Below are 17,763 nucleotides of genomic sequence, written 5' to 3'. Positions count from 1 at the left end.
AGTCATGTGTATAGAGTGAATTTCTTGATTGCACAGGATGTACAGTAATATTGGTGAACTTAAGAATACTGAATTTTGTATCAGGAATAAAATACGGGCCAGGCGCGGTGGCTCAAGCCTGTAATCCCAGCACTTTGGGAGGCCGAGGCAGGTGGATCACGAGGTCAGGAGATTGAGACCATCCTGGCTAACATGGTGAAACCCTGTCTCTACTAAAAATACAAAAAAAAATGAGCCAGGCGTGGTGGCGGGTGCCTATAGTCCCAGCTACTCGGAAGGCTGAGGCAGGAGACTGGGGTGAACCCAGGAGGCGGAGCTTTCAGTGAGCGGAGATCCGGCCACTGCACTCCAACCTGGGCGACAGAGGGAGATTCCATCTCAAAAAAAAAAAAAAAAAAAAAAATTCATCATGTGGGGTTTTGGGGCTCTGGGTAACACTGTAACCTCTGGGGTAGACCGAGGGGGGGAAAGGTTGGAAGTAGGTTTCTTAATTTGTTTTTGCTTTTTTTTTTTTTTTTTTTTTTGAGAAGCAGTCTTACTCTGTCCCCCAGGCTAGAAGTGCAGTGGTGCAATCTCAGCTCACTGTAACCTCCGCCACCCAGGTTCAAGCGATTCTCCTGCCTCAGCATCCCGAGTAGCTGGACTTACAGGCATGTGCCACCACACTCGGCTAATTTTTGTATATTTAGTAGAGATGGGGTTTCACTATGTTGTTTGTTGTTCTTTGGATTTTGTCTGTGTATGTGTATATACCATAGATATTTTTTAGCATCTAGTGGAAGGCTTTTATTTGGTTCTGTGAATAGTTATTTTGTTTCATACAAATTTCTAACAAGTTATCATTTATCCTATTTATCTGGAATGCCTAGGCTACCTTTGTTGGGCCCACAGGAATTGATGGAGCACACCAGCCATTTGGAATTTGGTTCGTTTTGCTTAACTCTGATGATGTTGAAATCTATGAGAGCTTTAAAGATCCTGGCAAAAATAAAAGACTTGTTTTTACAAGTTCTGAGCACAGATAGTACATTACATATTTTGTTATTTGGAAAAGTAGGTATGTTTAAATGTAATAAAGGAGGTATGTTTAAAAGTAGTAGAAATGTTTAAGTGATGTTTATTTCCAAGGTAATTCAGTTAAATCAATGATTTGAGTTGGTTTCAGATCTTTTCCTTTAATGAGGAAAAACTGTGATATGGGTACAGTTTTAACATTCAAGAAAGACTGGCTTTGTCCTTAAGGAAATTATATTGGTTGGGATTTCTCTCAAACGAATTGAGTTGTGTTGATCATTATTAAAATTAAGGAACATTCATTTGGATTAAGTAGTAATAACAAATTCTGAGACTTTCTAGTGATCTCTGATCCCAGGCCGTTTATCACTGATGGGCCTTCATGAGCGTAATTGAAAACAAAATACGTGCAGGCGTTGCACTGGTTTGAAGATTTTGGTGGTGAAAGTTACCTAATCAGTTGTCACTACTGTATCTAGAAACCAGTCTTGGAAATGTAGGATGATGCTCTTTTAAACAGCTGAAAAGAAATTATTGTGTACTTGTCCTTACTATGTCCTTGTTTTGTTGTGTGATATTTAAGTGAAAGATTATTTATCCTCTTAGGGAATTGACAAAACTGACATTTGCATTTATCATTTTTTTAATGATGGAGAGAAAAGGTAGCTGTCTTATTTTGCCATAGGACCTATCACTTTTGATGCTTTTGGTCACAGTTTTGTCACTAGAATACTAGCAATTAGATATATGCAGTGAGTAACCTAACTACTTAATACAGTGGTTTGAAGTGCTGCAGGCAGTAACTCCTAAATGCCAAATTTCAGTGTTTTAATTTTTAACGTTAGAATGATAGAACTTTCTGTAATATAAACATTGTATTGGCCAGGCGTGGTGGCGCACGACTGTGATCCCAGCACTTTGGGAGGCCAAGGCAGGAGAATCACGAGGTCAGGAGATCGAGACCATCCTGGATAACACAGTGAAACCTCATCTCTACTAAAAATACAAAAAATTATCTGGGCGTAGTGGCGGGCGCCTGTAATCCCAGCTACTCAAGAGGCTGAGGCAGGAGAATGACGTGAAACCGGGAGGCAGAGCTTGCAGTGAGCCGAGATCCCACCACTGCACTCCAGCCTGGGTGACAGAGCGAGACTCCATCTCAAAAAAAAAAAAAAAAAACATTGTATTAATGAATGCTTGTGCTGTTAAGTTAAAGGGCTTTGACTCTTGGGTCTGAAGAAGGCACCAGCCCCTGCTAAATTCTGGGCATTGACACTAGTTGAAGCCTCATCCTCATATTTGGAAGACGGTAACAGTAAGAATGAACTGTTTTTAACTGTTTTTGTGAGACACAGGCCAGAAATTAAAACTATTCAATCCCTCTAGGCCCAGGGACTATGGCAGAAGAGGTAGGTGTGTGAACTTATAAGGGCTGATTTTGAGGGATAAGATTAATTCAGAGTTTATCTATAAATTAAACATTAATATCAAAAGCTCACTGATGCAAGGCCAGCATCTGGGCCCATGTGTTGGAATAACAGGGTTTTCTTGGAACATTTATCTGTTCTTTAACAGAAAATTGGAAACAGTTATTAAAAGTTGATGGAAACCTTATCTTACGGTCAAACTGATTACAATTAGATTTTTACAAGGTTTTATTAAAATTAGCTTTAACATTAGTAATATACCATACAAAGTAAAATATGGTTTTCTCTTTTGAATAAAATGTTTGTGTAATACTGAGAGATAAAAGATTATGTTGACCTTCTGAGTACGCTGCAGGGAGAAAATGGAGTGGGGAGAGAGATTTAGTTGGCCTCATGCTGTCTTTATTAGGTCTTACTGTTTGGGAAACTAAATTTATCAAAAGGTAAACGTTTTTATTTTATCACTCCACTAAATGAATGACTATTTTTACAGTAACTTGTGATACTATTTTGTGCTTAAAACTTTTGATATTTGGAAGACTTTCTAAGAGCAAACTTTCAAGTTCTAAATTCAGTCTCTTGACCTTAAACTAACTTTCTTGGATATTAGGTTCCCTGAAGTCTGAGATAGACATATTGGGCTTATTTGTTATGTTAGGATTATGCAAGAAGCACTGCCAAATCTGAGATGATATTTAGCTTCCTTTGGGTTATATTTATATAGATGTATTGTTAGTATGTGCTCCAGGATTGTATGAGAGTCCTAAAATTCTGATATGTCTTAATATATGTTGTCAGCAGTAATTATTATTAAGTTTTTTTATGTCACAGAAATAATTGTTTCCTTGTCAACCATGTCTTTAACTATGGCTGCCTGCAGACTTTTGTCATCCACAATTGATGTTTTGCTGTGATCCTTCCCAAAAGAAAAAAAGTAACTTACAATCAGCTATAGTCTCAAGCTTCCTGCTTTGGAGAAGTTCATGAAAAGGACTCTTGAATGCAGGTTTCTGATAACTTTGGAGATTGTGCCACTAGATTACAGAGAAAATTTCCAGGGCACTAACTGAAAGCCTGATGTGCTCATAAAGATTCCCAATCCAATATGAGACAGAGCAGGAGGTGACTGCATGGACTGAACTAATGCAGGTCAGAAACAATTTCTTACGGCTTTTGTTGTTTGAAATATTGCTGATTTTTTTTTGTTTTATTTTTCAGAGTCTGGAGAATCTTTTTCTTCTGAGCTATTTATTTATAGCCTTTAAGTGTATTTATAGCCTTAAAGTGTATATACCTCAAGGGTATTGAATGGAGTATGCTTTTATAAACAGAATTTGAGAGCTATTTCTTTCTCTGCTTAATTTATCCAGAATATGGAAACTCTTCGTGAATATTCTTTATTCATGGTAATGTGTTTGTTTGCATACAATTAATAACATGTTTTCTTTTGTAATGGGACACGGTTGGAGTAACTGGTTATTTTCTCAAGACTTTGACTAAAATGGCCTTGTAAGAGATTCCAGCAAAGCCAGTTTGGGAGAGTCTATATGGACAATGATTCTTGTTGCACTTTGTGGGTTATCAGGCCAAGTATATGGAACTGAAGCTTATTTTGCAGGTAGATTGGTCCTGCTGTGATTTGTCTTTGGTGGAAGTGGGGAACTGGAGAGAGAAAGATTGGGTGTCAGAAGAAAACTCTGTATTAGATTAACCTTTGATTCCTGGGTGGCCACATGGTCACCCGTGGTATGGAGCTGCCTAGGACACCCACCCTCAGAATGAAACAGCCAGAAATACTAAGACCAGATTCCTCATGATTGAGGAATTGATAAATAGAAAGGGGAGACTGAAACCAGCCCAACTGCCCCATAGACTGTTCTTTTGGATAACTATAGAAATTGATCCTTCTGGGCTTAAAGCTTGAAACTTACATTTGTTTTATGTGAGTTCCTTCCTCAGGAAAGGAACTTCTGGCCTCTCAAATAGTATCAAAGAACTGAAACTCACCAGATCACTGTACCAGATAGTACCCCTCATTCTCATGATTGCTTCCTTGCCCCTCCCTACTTCCTGTTTTCTTACACATAGTTATTTCTTCCCCACTATATAAAGCCCCAGTTTTAGTAGGTCAGGGAGATGGATTTGAGGCTGAGCTCCCATCTCCTGGACTGCAGCACCTGATTTTAAAGCCTTCTTCCTTGGCAGTACTCATCATCTCAGTCACTGGCTTTCTTTGTGGCAAACAACAGGACCTACACCAAACCCTTGGTGTTTTGGTAACCAATTGAGGAACCTGATACCAGTGAGCAGCTTCCCCTCCAAGCCAGCTTCCCACCTTAGGGACCCAGGCACCAGGGTGGACGCTTCCACATCCTCTCTCCCCTTATACAGTCATTAGCTCCTGTTTATTTTACCTCCTAAAACACTTCCCAAGTGTATCCATATCTCACAACCCCAACCAGAAACCACCACCCAACTCCCATGACTGCCATCCCTTGCTGCAAAGCAGGTGAGCCTTCCACTGGCCTCTCCACCCACATTGCTGCTGTGGTCTTGTGTCCAGAATTGGTTCCTTCCGGTGGGTTCTTGGTCTTGCTGACTTCAAGAATGAAGCCACAGACCCTTGCAATGAGTGTTACAGTTCTTAAAGATGGCGTGCCCAATTTGTTCCTTCAGATGTTCAGATGTGTCCAGAGTTTCTTCCTTCCAGTAGGTTCATGGTCTGGCTTGACTTAAGGAGTGAAGCCACAGACCTTCGCAGTGAGTGTTACAGCTTTCAAAGGTGGTGCATCCAGAGTTGTTTGTTCCTCCTGGTGGGTTCATGGACTGGCTGACTTCAGGAGCGAAGCCGGAGACCTTCGCAGTGAGTGTTACAGCTCATAAACGTAGTGTGGACCCAAAGAGTGAGCAGCAACAAGATTTATTGTGAAAACCAAAACAACAAAACTTCCAGGGTGTAGAACCAGACCGGGGTAGCCTCTGCTGGCTGGGGGTGGCCAGCTTTTATTCACTTATTTGGCCCCCTTCCACGTCCTGCTGATTGGTTCATTTTACAGAGCGCCAATTGGTTCATTTTACAGAGTGCTGATTGGTCTGTTTTCATAGAGTGCTGATTGGTGCATTTTTACAGAGTGCTGACTGGTGCGTTTACAAACCCTTAGCTAGACACAGAGCGCTGATTGGCGTGTTTACAATCCTTTAGCTAGACAGAAAGTTCTCCAACTCCCCACCCGACCCAGAAGTCCAGCCAGTTTCACTTCTCAGTCTTTTTAAAATGCCACTCTGGCCATGTCATGCCTCTACTTTTTCTCCAGTGGCTCTACACAATACAACCCAGTGCTTTCCCTGGCACCCAAGGCCCTTTAGGATCCAGCCTCTCACCCTCCAGCCTCCCCGCCCATGCTCCAGACCCACCAGTCACCTAGCTTCTCTCTGCTTTCCCGCCTCTGTGCCTTTGCACATGCTATTCCTTCTGCCTGTGGTCGCTTTCCACTGTCTTTAGTGGGAAAACTCCTGCACATTTTCAAGCCCCCAGCTCAAATGCTCTTTCTGTGTGAAGCTCCCCCCGCTGTCGCCTGGCAGAGGGACTGAGCTCCACCAACACCCCCAGCACATCTTCACTGTAGCACCTAGCATGTACTATTGGCATCTGCTTCTGTGCCTGCTGTCCCCAGCACTCTGCTCAGAGATACACCGCACGTTGAGATCCCTTTCCCACACTCACATGCACAGTGGATACAAAGGTTTCCCAAACATCATTTTCCCCTGCTGCTTGCTATGTACACTAATATCTTCTATTATAGTCTATTCTGTTTCTTTTTTAAAAAACATGTTAGTCCATCCATTAAATTCATTTTGCTACAGTTTGAAAAATATTGCCCTGGAACCTCCTGTAGGGCAGCAGGGACTGTGTCTGTAATTATCTCTCCATCTCTCAGAGCTTAGGACAGTAATAAATGTTTGTTCTAATAAATGAGTAAATAAATGAGGGAGTGATTATTTAAATGTGAGTGGATTACTTAAACAATTATTAAATGTGGTTTGATGTAAGGGAATACAATGACAAGTGAGTAGGTGAATGAATGAGTGAGTGAATAAATAAATGAGGGAGACGGTTATGTTGTGAGGACTGGCAGCTAAGTCAGCGGGTTGCCTCGGGCTCTATACTGCTAGTGCATGGTTTCTCCAAGTGTGGTTCCTGGATTTCCTCCATCAGAATGTCCTGGAGAGTATAGTGAAAACCCTGGTGCCTGGTACCCACCTCAGACCTACTGAATCAGACTTTCTGAGTGGGGCACAGAAGTCTTCATTTTTTGAAGCTGCTCAGGTGATTTGGGTGTGTGTTAATGTCTGAATGGCTGCCTCAGGACCTCCCTAAGCTGCTGTTGGAGGGGGCATGGTAAGAGGAGCAGAGCAACAACAACAAAGACAGGTAACAGCCCCCCACATCCTCCCTTCCTCCCTGACCTGCTTCAGAAGGAAATGGACTTCGGGTGAGCCTGCTCCTCCTCCACCTCGCCCTGGGCCCAGCAGTGAGAGGACACCAGAGCCCTGTCCAGCACTGCTGACAGAAGAGCAGAAGGCAGTGATTGCCATGGCAACGCATTAAGAGATGCAGAGCCACCTCCAGTTTTAGCATCTGGAAAGGGGTCAAGCCTTTGGGGCACAGAGTGGGAAGGGAAATTCACTCCTCCGGTGTCTTCATAGCTAACAAAGCCATGGCACAGTGCATGTTACGAAGCCTTTTCACACAAGAAAACTAGGAAGTGGCGTCCCCATTTTACAGATCAGAAAACTAGGGTGGGAATTTGCTGCCAAGCCAGTCAGTGGCAGAGCTGGTGTTTGAATCCAGCCTTCCTGATTTCAAAGTCCACACTCTTGCTTCTCTAATAGTTGCCTGTCTTGGGTAAATGACAGACAAGGACCCGGAGACCCCAGAATCCTACTGGTGTGGGGGTTTGGGAGCACATGGGTTGGCCCACTCTACTTGACACAATCCATGGCTCACTACACTTGGCACCTATCTGGGAAGGCTCACACCTGCACAGATACACAAGCAGAAAAGCTTCCAAAATTGTTCATTCATCCTTGCATGTAGGACATGTAGATACATCCAAAGGAAGTGTACACACAAACAGCCTCACATGCACACACAGATGCCTGAACACACTTATATTCACCATTATAGACACATATATCTGCAAACACATACATAAGCACACACTGGTATATACATGGAAGCAGATGTAAAATTAATTATCTTCATGGTCCTGAGTCATTACCCCTCCACATACCCACTTCTTTTGACAAGTGCCTTTGCAGTTCCTCTCTTCTGAGAGGGAAGATCTATTTCCCCATCCACTGAATCCGGGCTTGGCCATGTGACTTGCTCTAACCAATGCAATATTATCAAATATGATGCAAACAGAACCTTGAAAAAGTGTTTGTGTGGTTCTGCCTCTGTTTCTTGGTCCTTGCCATCACTGTGAAAACATACCAGGGATGTAAAGGAGGAGACACTTGGGGCAAGGCACCTCATTTGCCCCAGCTGAGGCCATCCTAGATCAGACAGCCCATGGGGCCATGGCCAACCATCGGAAGTGGGAGATGAAGCCAAGCGCAGTGGTTCACGCCTGTAATCCCAGCATTTTGGGAGTCGAAGGCGGGCGGATCACAAGGTCAAGAGATCAAGACCATCCTGGCCAACGTGGTGAAACCCTGTCTCTACTAAAAATATAAAGATTAGCTGGGTGTGGTGGCATGTACCTATAGTCCCAGCTACTCGGGAAGCTGAGGCAGGAGAATTGCTTGAACCCAGGAGGCAGAGGTTGCAGTGAGCCAAGATTGTGCCACTGTACTCCAGCCTGGGTGACACAGTGAAACTCCATCTCAAAAGAAAAAAAAAAAGTGGGAGACTAGCTAAAACCAGAAGAACTGCCCAGCAGAGCCCAGCTGATTTGTGAGCCAAACAAATACTTACAGTAGTGGGCCACTGAGGTTTTGTGCCACTAAAGTTCTGTAGTCGGTTGTTACATAGTATCTACTAATAGATAACTGATACACATCCCCAAGCTGATACATCCCCAAAGGGGAATTTATCATGGGAGAAGGCCCTAGCTATGTGTTTACCTGGTCACGTGGTTTTGTAAAACTCACAAAAGTAAAAATCTTTAAAATAATAGCTTGATTGAAATGTAGTTCACATATTATAAGATTCACCCTTTTAACATGTACAATGCAGTGATTTTTAGTATATTCACAGAGTTGTACAACCATCACCATTATCTAAGTCCAGAACACTTTAATCATTCTTAAAATCAACCATTAGCAGTCACTCCCTCCCCATTTCCCTCCTCCCTGGCAACCACTAGTCTTACTTTCTGACTCAATACATTTGCCTGTTCTGGGCATTTCATAAGAATGCAATCATACAGTTTGTGGCCTTTTGTGTCTGTCTCATTTCACATATGTTTTCAAGATACATATATGTAGTAGCAAGTGTCAGTGTTTCATTCCTTTTTTGTAGCCAAAGAATAATCCATAGTTTGGATACGCCACATTTTGTTTGTCCATGCATCAAATGATGAACATTTAGGAAAAGCAACACATTCTATCCACAACCGGTTAAGACTCCTAGCTCATTCTACTCACACTTCCCCTCATGACAGGTGGCATTTGGGGAAGCTGACTTGGCGATACATTTAGTTTGAGATCAGAGCATAGATGGATATGGTTCACCACCTCTTCCATATATAGGCTATTTTTATTTATTGTGGTTCCTATGGTTTGAATATTTGTCCCCTCCAAAACTTGTAGTAAAACGTAATCCACAATGTGACAATATTAAAAAGTAGGACCTGCAAGAGGTGACTGGCTCATGAGGGCTCAGACCTCATGAATCCAGGGATTAGTGGATTAACGGTTTATTATGGGGGTGGCACTGGTGGTTTTCTAAGAAGAGGAAGAAAGACTTGAACTGGCACACTCAGCCCTTTTGCCATGTAATTAAAAAGTGGGACCTGTAAGAGGTGATTTTGTCATGAGGGCTCTGCCCTCATGAACTGATTACTCCATTCAGGGATTAGTGGATTAATGGATTATCATGGGGTGGGACTGGTGGTTTTCTAAGAAGAGGAAGACCTGAACTGGCACACTCAGCCCTTTTGCCATGTAATGCCCTGAGCCACTTTGGGACTCTGCAGAGAGTCACCAGCAGCAAGGCAGCCCTCACCAAATGCGGGTCCTTAACCTTGAATTTCTCAGCCTCCATAAATGTAAGAAATAAATGATTTTTCTTTCAGGTATTTTGTGATAAGCAACACAAAGTAGACTAAGACACTGGCATAGCAATGGCCTCCAGAATAGCCCTATTGCCCTCATGCCAACTTGCCCTACATCATGACATGAAGGATGAGGTCAATGGCTGTACCAAAATATCTCAGTGTGTGGTCTGGTGCCCAGTATCAGAAAGGTGTGGGCCAAAGAAGAGAAACAGGGTTGGAAATGGACATAGCCAGAAATTAGTCTTGGAAATGGAAATGGAAAATTATTCAGATCATCACAGATAGTATTATAATTGGATTCAGTTCTGACACCTAATCAAAAATATTTTTTTCCATTTGGGCATATGCTTGATAATGCAGCATATCCCCAATAAGGTAACATATAGCATTATAAATACACCATACAGTTTTCTTTTTGTGATGGAAAACACACAAAATTGAATTTATCAGAATTCTTGAGTCTGTAGGACCCAAACCCAAAGCTGTGCTGCAAGAAGCAAGTATGTATATGAAGTTACATCTTGTGTATCCTAACTCTTGGTGAAAAAACAAATTTCAATCGACTTGTGTCAGAGGAGAGGCTGACTTATTCTTTTCTCTATTAGAAAAGGTTATTAAAAATCATAAGCATATGAAAAGTATGTAGCAAAACTAGCATGAAATGCATTTCAGAGGGTATCAGGAAGTTGATTAATACATATGTCATTTTTCTAGATTTTGTGGTGTTTCTGACCCTTGTCAATTTTTAAAAATGTTGTAACATTGATTTATTTTTAAATTCTAAATATGCCTGTGCATACCTAAATTAGCATTGATAATTTTGAAATCTTTTCCTTAAGGAGGGTACCCTAAATTATATAAACTGAACCCCCTTCCCTGCAAAATGTGGCTCCCTGCTGATACACACACCAGTGCACACACACACACACCTATGCACCCCCAAGAGCTGACGCTGCCCAATGTCAGGGATGGAAGAGGAATTACAACTCTGCCCTTAGGCGGTGAGTGACTCCTTTGGTCACGGATAGAATCCCACTCTTGAGAAACCGCAGAGTAGCTCAGAGACACACCCTACCACCGGCTCATCTTGGACAAACAACACAATTGCTTTTGCAGGCTGTGGTTCTCTGCCCTACCCAGACACCTCCCACCCATAAGGCCAGCCTTCCCTCTCCCTCTGTCCTGGCTTTTGGAAATCTTCAGCAGCCCTGTCTGCCTCCAGAATGATCTCTTCAGCCACTCCATACTCAGGGTATACACTGAGGATGAAAAACTCTTCTCAGGGGAATATTTGTGAAAGCAATGCTTATCCCTAAGGAATAAGCCACTGATGGTGGAGTTTTGTCATGGTGAAGGATGACAAATGGAAATACTTGCGGGAACTGCAGCCTTCCCACCTCACATATTTATGGGGGCTCCTTCTCTCTCTCTCATTTTCTGTGTGCATTTTGGCTTCACTCTTCTTTCTGCTTCTGGCTGTTTGTATCTGCTTGGCCTCTACACCGGGGTCAGCACACTTTTTCTATAAAGAGCCAGACTGTAAGTATTTTAGGTTTCATAGGCGACACAGTCCCTGCTGCAACTACTCAACTCTGCCACAGAGTGAAATCAACCCTAGACAACACTCAAACAAATGAGCACAGCTGTGTTCCAAGCAGGCCAGAATCAGTCCACAGGCTGGACTTTACCAACCCCTATTCTAGACTTTAAGCTCCCTGAGGGCAGGACCTGAGTCTGTCTGTGACACCACTGAATTCCTACGGCCTAACAGCATGCCTGGCATGGATTGAATGCTCAGCACATATCAGCTGGCCGTGGCTCTCTGTGTCTGTCAGTCTGTCTTGTTTCCTTCTCCTCTGTCCCCTCCATCCATGAAAACTCACTAAGCCTCAGCTTTTCAGAAATGAACCACCTGCTTCCAAGCGAGTCAGACAATGAAAACAGCCTCGTGCTCTAGCAATCTGCTGCTTGGCACAGCTCTCACAGGGCATTTAGGCAGTGAAGGGAGCCTAGCACTTAATTCAGCCTCTCTCAAAAGGCTTAACACCAACCTGGGAGAAGACTGAAGATGGAGAGGCTGAGGGAACCTTTGGAGGGCAGGGCTAGATTCTGCCCCAGAGCAGGAAGCTGTGCCAAGGGCATGGGGTACTAGGCACATTAGAGATGGGGACACGAGGGCCAGTGGCAGAGTTGCCTGTCAGAATCTCACTACCACGATGTCTGTGAGGTGGACAGCCGCCTTGCAGGCACACCATGCTGCTGCTTCCCTTGCACACAGCCTCCAGTCCCTTTCTCCCCTCCTGTCATCCTTCATGCACTCATTTAATATTTACTGAGCTCCAACACTGTGCTAGAAAATCAGCCCTAGCACACACATGGAAATCCCTCCCCAAAATAACTTGTTAATAAATAAATGAATGATCAGTTGAACAAAAGAGTGTTTAGAGGTAAGGACTGGTTCTGCTGGCAGCAAGCAGGCACATTTTTCTTTTCTTTCTTTTTTTTCCAAGATAGAATCTTGCTCTGTCGCCCAGACTGCAGTGCAGTGGTGCAATCTCAGCTCACTACAACCTCCGCCTCCCAGGTTCAAGCAATTCTTCTGCCTCAGCCTCCTGAGTAGCTGGGATTACAGGCACACACCACCACGCGTGGCCAATTCCTGTATTTTTAATAGAGACAGGGTTTCACCATGTTGGCCAGGCTGGCCTCAAGCTCCTGACCTCATGATCCTCCTGCCTCAGCCTCCCAAAGTGCTGGGATTATAGGCATGAGCCACTGCACCCATACAGGCACATTTTTCTGAGGATAATCACCCTGAGATCTCTCAACGAAGGGAGGCATTAGAAAATGACCAGTGTCATCCCCAGTGTTGTCCATAGGGAGCCCAGAACAACATCACCCCAGATTCTGCCCCAGAGCAGGAGGCTGTGCCAAGGGCATGGGGTACTAGGCACATTAGAGATGGGGACATGAGGGCCAGTGGCAGAGTTGACTGTCAGAATCTCACCACCACGATGTCCAAAGTGAAGGTGAGAATGCTTCAGAGAAGATGATGTGATATAAACTTGTGTTCTTGATTTTTAGCTACGACTCCAGCGTAGTCTGTTGCCTCTTCTAAAATTCACAGTCGAGTGGCGGCCAGCTGCCATTTTCACTGCAGTGTCATCTTCACTGGCTCCAGAAGCCACAAGGACAAGGGTTTCGTTTGTCTTTAGTGCTGATCAACACCAGCGGCTGCTGATTAGCATAATGACTGTTAAAAATAAATGAGTTTTCAGAGGTGAAATCAGTGGCTTGTTAGCCAGCTTAATGGATGCTGGAAACAGGCACTTGTTGATAAAATTAGTGGGATTCAGAATACACAGCTCGGTTAAAATATTTTAGAGGCACTTCCTCCCCTGGCACAAACCAGGTATAAGAATCCAGCAAGCCCCAGAGATGGCACTTCAGGCTGCTCCCTGGTAGTCCTGGGTCCAGCCACCGGTTAAGAGTGATTCTGGGCCTGGAACAGTGGCTCACGCCTGTAATCCCAACACTTTGGAAGGCCGAGACGATCAGATCACTTGAGGTCAGGAGTTTGAGACCAGCCTAGCCAACATGGTGAAACTCTGTCTCTACTAAAAATACAAAACTTAGCAGGGCATGGTAGCATGCACCTGTAATCCCAGATACTCTGGAGGCTGAAGCAGGAGAATCTCTTGAACCAGAGAGGTGGAGGTTGCAGTGAACCAAGATTGTGCCACTGCACTCCAATCTGGGCAACAGAGCAAGACTCCATCTCAAAAAAGTGATTCTGGTTGCCTGATGTGGCCTGTAACAGTCACAGAATGTGACTATGGAATATTCTTATGTCTGCCTCGAATCTGCTGAGGCATGTTTAATAAATACATGTTGCATGAACTGTCTGGGACCTGCTTGCTCATAACAGTTGCCTACTAAATGTCTTTGTGGGAGCAGAATTCTGTGCACAACTTGCTTTCATGTGAACCTGGTAGCAAGACTGGGGGAAGCGGCAGGTCCTCATTCACTCCTAACAGTTGACTAACACCGCTAGCCACCAAGAAGAGCCTAGAGTTGTGCATTTCAGACTGGCTTAGGTCTTTTTGCAATAATGGTTCAAGGAATCACTGGGCCTGGAACCAGATCTCCTCACTCCCAGCCACTGCTCTGTCTGTGTCATTTGGGATGGACCAAAATGCAGCTTACCACCTCCCTGCAGGCATCTTCCCTCCAGCCCCTGGACAGTTTAGGGAGAGTAGACAAGGGTGGGGAATGCCTCGGGCTTCCTAAATTTCATTAGAGTTATGCCATACATTCTTTTTCTTTGGGTTTCTGTGGGCACCAAAAGGCTTTCTAGAGCTGACTCACATGACCCAAACCCCAGGCCCAGGTAGGCTTCTGTCTTCCATAGGTGGTCTGGAGATTTCCTGCCTTCCGAAGCTTGTCTGGGAGGCAGGAAGACCACGATGGAGGAGAAAGAAGCGCATCTGCTTACCTGCTTCTCATTGACACCCCTGCCTGCCTTTGAGAGACCTTCGGAGGAGGCACTTGGTGGAGAAAGTGCTCCAGCTGACACTGAGTCGTGCAGCTTGGGGTGGGGTCTGGATAATGTACGCTTCCACTCCAAGACGGGGGGCCAGCAGAATCGCCCGGGCCAGGCTGTGGCAGATGAGCTGTCCCTCTTACAGGCAGGTGAATCGGGAGCTGTCTCTCTGCCTGGAATACTCCCCTAAGGCCCTCCAAGCTGCATGGAGAATGTCACCTGCTGCAGCCAACTCATCTGGGCCTGAACTCTGGATGTGCTGGACGGCTGACCTGAGGTTCGTCTGACTGGAAGGACACTGGGAGAGCTGCCTGGGCCTCCCTTGGTGATGTCCCTTGTCCCTTTGCATGGACACTGCCAGGAGGCCCTCTGTCCCCTCCTCAGGTGGTCCCAGACATAGCCGGTCCTGCTGCCCACAGGAACGACCCTGATCGCAACCTTTATGTTGGCTTTCCTCCTGCCCGGTCTCACCTCCCCACTCTTCCCCTGCTGCTCCCCGGGTCCGCTCCCAAATAAACCCCCACACCTAAGTCTCTGCTCTAGGCTCTGCTCTCAGGGGAGCTCAAGATGAGCCTCCACAGGGAGGTCTTCCCTGACCACTTAGAGGAGGCTGGGTCACCCTGTTGGACACTGGCCACTCCCTGCACTTCCCATTCTCAGCACTTAAAGGCCTTGTGATTAAGAAAGTTTTGGTGTCGTTATTTATTCCTCTCTCTCTCTCGACTAGGCTATAAACTCCCAAGGCAGAGAAGAGTCTGTCCTGTTAACCATTTTTGCTCAGAGCGCATAGTAGGTGCTGAAAACTAAAAATCAAATCCTAAGCCCTCCAACAGACTGAACAGACCCACTCTTGGCCAAGGGGACCTAGGAGAAACCTTAAAAACCGAGTTCCTGGCCATGATGGGACAGGAGGCCAAACACATCTCACTATGCCCCTTCCTTATTAACTTTTAACCAGAATTCCTTCCCAAGGAGTAAACAGATTTGGAAAACAAGAAACAGACGACTCATTCCTTTATCACCTTTAGCCAGTCGTCTGAGGCCATGATCAGACTCCCTCTTCCTCTTTGCAGTTTTGACATGACAGCTCACCAGTTTCATAATGGTATCCCTTCTTAAAAACTGACCACCCTCCAGCTTAAAAACAAAAAAAAGAAACAAACGTCCAGTGACCATCTCTGGACCAGTTTTGGCCAACCTGTGGAGGCTGTGCAGTGAGGGTTTTCACATCCTTTGCTTCACCTTTTGATGTCTGAGGACCAAAAATTCCACGCTCATGGATAATACTAACACTGTCATTTTTTGAACATGCAACCCACGGAAAGGCATGAAGCTGGACCATGCATGTACACGTTTCTCCTTTCATCAGTATTCATGGCTCCTCTGGTCGCTGGTTACGTGTGTATATTCAGCCTTCTCACTCAGCATAAGTTCCTGTTCCCTTTACCCCTCCCTCAAACTGCTTGCTCTCTGCAGAGCCAGAGGCCATGCTGCCCAGCCTATGGGATGGCTGGCCTGCAGGCTGCCTCCGTTTATGATAAATAAAGATCTCCTTTCCGATTGTGTGAACCTCATCATTCTTCAGTTGAGGGTGCTTAAGAATATTCCTTGAATGAATGAATGATGGATGGGAAATAGACAGAGTGGACAGAGTTGCTGTCGTATACCAGCTCTGCCACATTGGTGAAGCCACTGAAAGTCTCCCTAGTAAGTCTCCTTCTCTGCATGTTTGGAACAAGGTGACCTAGGCCACAATGAAGGTTGAAGGAGACCATGAGCCCTTAAATTTCCTACAGGACTGAGCAGAAGAAAATGATGACTGCCATGCTCAAAGAAGTTCTGAGGTCTTCTCAGGCCTGCCTGTGCGAGGTTGGGGGAGCAGGAATAATCATTTATCGAGCATCTACTACTTGCCAAGTACTTGATTGACATCATGAGATGTCAATGTTAACTCACATCCTACTCCACTCCCCAGAGCCTGGTGAAGAACTATGAGAGGGAAGTCTTGGCTCTGCTCACTCTGCTGGGGCATTCATTATTCGGCCAATAAACCATGTCAGGCCCATCTTTATCTCTAGCAGTAATAATAAACGACAACACTTACTGGGCACAAACACAGTGCCCTAGTAACCCTTAGAGGTAAACGCCGTTGTTATCTTGTTATTGAGGATCAAAGGGATTGCCCAATGGCATGCATATTTAAAAGAACAAGACTGAGATCAAGCCCAGGTCTGTCTGACACCAAAGCCCAGACGCCTTGCCTTTCCCTGGAGCAGGCCTCCTTTGCCAGGTTTCCTGATGGCTGGAGGAGCCAGGAATCCTGATGGTTTCCTGCAACCCAGCCCCGCTCCCAGTCCTCGTCCTTAGGTCCAGGTGCAGACAGCCAGAAGAATAAGCACACACCAACTTTGCATTAATGGCAACGAGTTGTCATAATGCCCTGTAGCCAGAATTTTCCTACCATGGCAACTGTAGAGCACAGTGGCAAGCCAGGAAATCACAGTGTGTGGGAAGCAGATCCTCGGCCGGAGGGTGAGCTGGGAGTTGGGCCCCCAGTGTCCTATCTCACCCTCAGAGGAACCCCACAAGGTTGGCATAATTATCCCAATTTTACAGAGGAGGGAAGTGAGGTCCACAGAGAGGAAGTGACTTGCTCAGGTTCACATGGCCGTTCTACAACTGTATTGGGACGCAACAGTTTAAATCTTTTCAGTGGCCGGGCGCAGTGGCTCACGCCTGTAATTCCAGCACTTTGGGAGACCAAGAGGGGCGAATCACGAGGTCAGGAGATCAAGACCATCTGGGCCATCATGGCGAAACCCTGTCTCTACAAAAATACAAAAATTAACCGGGTGTGGTGGCGCATGCCTGTAGTACCAGCTACTCGGGAGGCTGAGGCAGGAGAATTGCTTGAACCCGGGAGGCAGAGGCTGCAGTGAGCTGAGATCACTCCACTGCACTCCAGCCTGGGCAAAAGAGCAAGACTCTGTCTCAAAAAAAAAAAAAAAAAAAAAAATTCAGTTACCATATTCCAGAAAGAATAATTTTAAAAAGAAAAAAGAGGCTGCTATGGTATTACTGAAATTCAATTCTATTGCTATAACTGATTAAAACTCAATGATATTGCTCTGACTGATAAGACAGCAAAATTGAAGAATAGGGAATTCTTAACCATTGTCACCCACACAGATGATGTCTGCATCCCACCACTTAACAAACTTTTGGTTAGCTTCCAGTCATTTTATTTTTTCACATCTGTTATTTCAGTGCTATCCAACCACTCTATAAAATGGATTCCAGTCATATTCATAGTTTTCAGCTAAGGAAATGGAGGCCCAAAACTTAAGCAGTTTCCCAAGTTAACACAGCCAGGAAATGGTAGAGGCGGGACTTGAACCCAGCCTGAATCCTGGGCCCATTCTCTTAACTACTGCACTTAACCAGGCTCTGTTCAGTGCTTTGCAATCATTACTCCATTTAATCCTTACAATAATCT

The 17,763-nt window shown here is 44.8% G+C and overlaps 1 long non-coding RNA gene across 1 annotated transcript; it reads left to right on the top strand.

Annotated features, from left to right (window-relative positions):
* Positions 1–2,224: 2,224 nt before the first annotated feature.
* Positions 2,225–15,407, top strand: LOC111546895. Its single transcript, XR_002732963.2, has 2 exons — positions 2,225–2,323; positions 14,136–15,407. It is a non-coding gene; the product is annotated as an uncharacterized LOC111546895 (long non-coding RNA).
* The last annotated feature ends 2,356 nt before the right edge of the window (positions 15,408–17,763 follow it).

This window comes from Piliocolobus tephrosceles, chromosome 2 (assembly GCF_002776525.5).
Source record: "Piliocolobus tephrosceles isolate RC106 chromosome 2, ASM277652v3, whole genome shotgun sequence".
Taxonomy (NCBI): domain Eukaryota; kingdom Metazoa; phylum Chordata; class Mammalia; order Primates; family Cercopithecidae; genus Piliocolobus; species Piliocolobus tephrosceles.
This window is presented reverse-complemented; position numbering and strand designations above follow the sequence as displayed.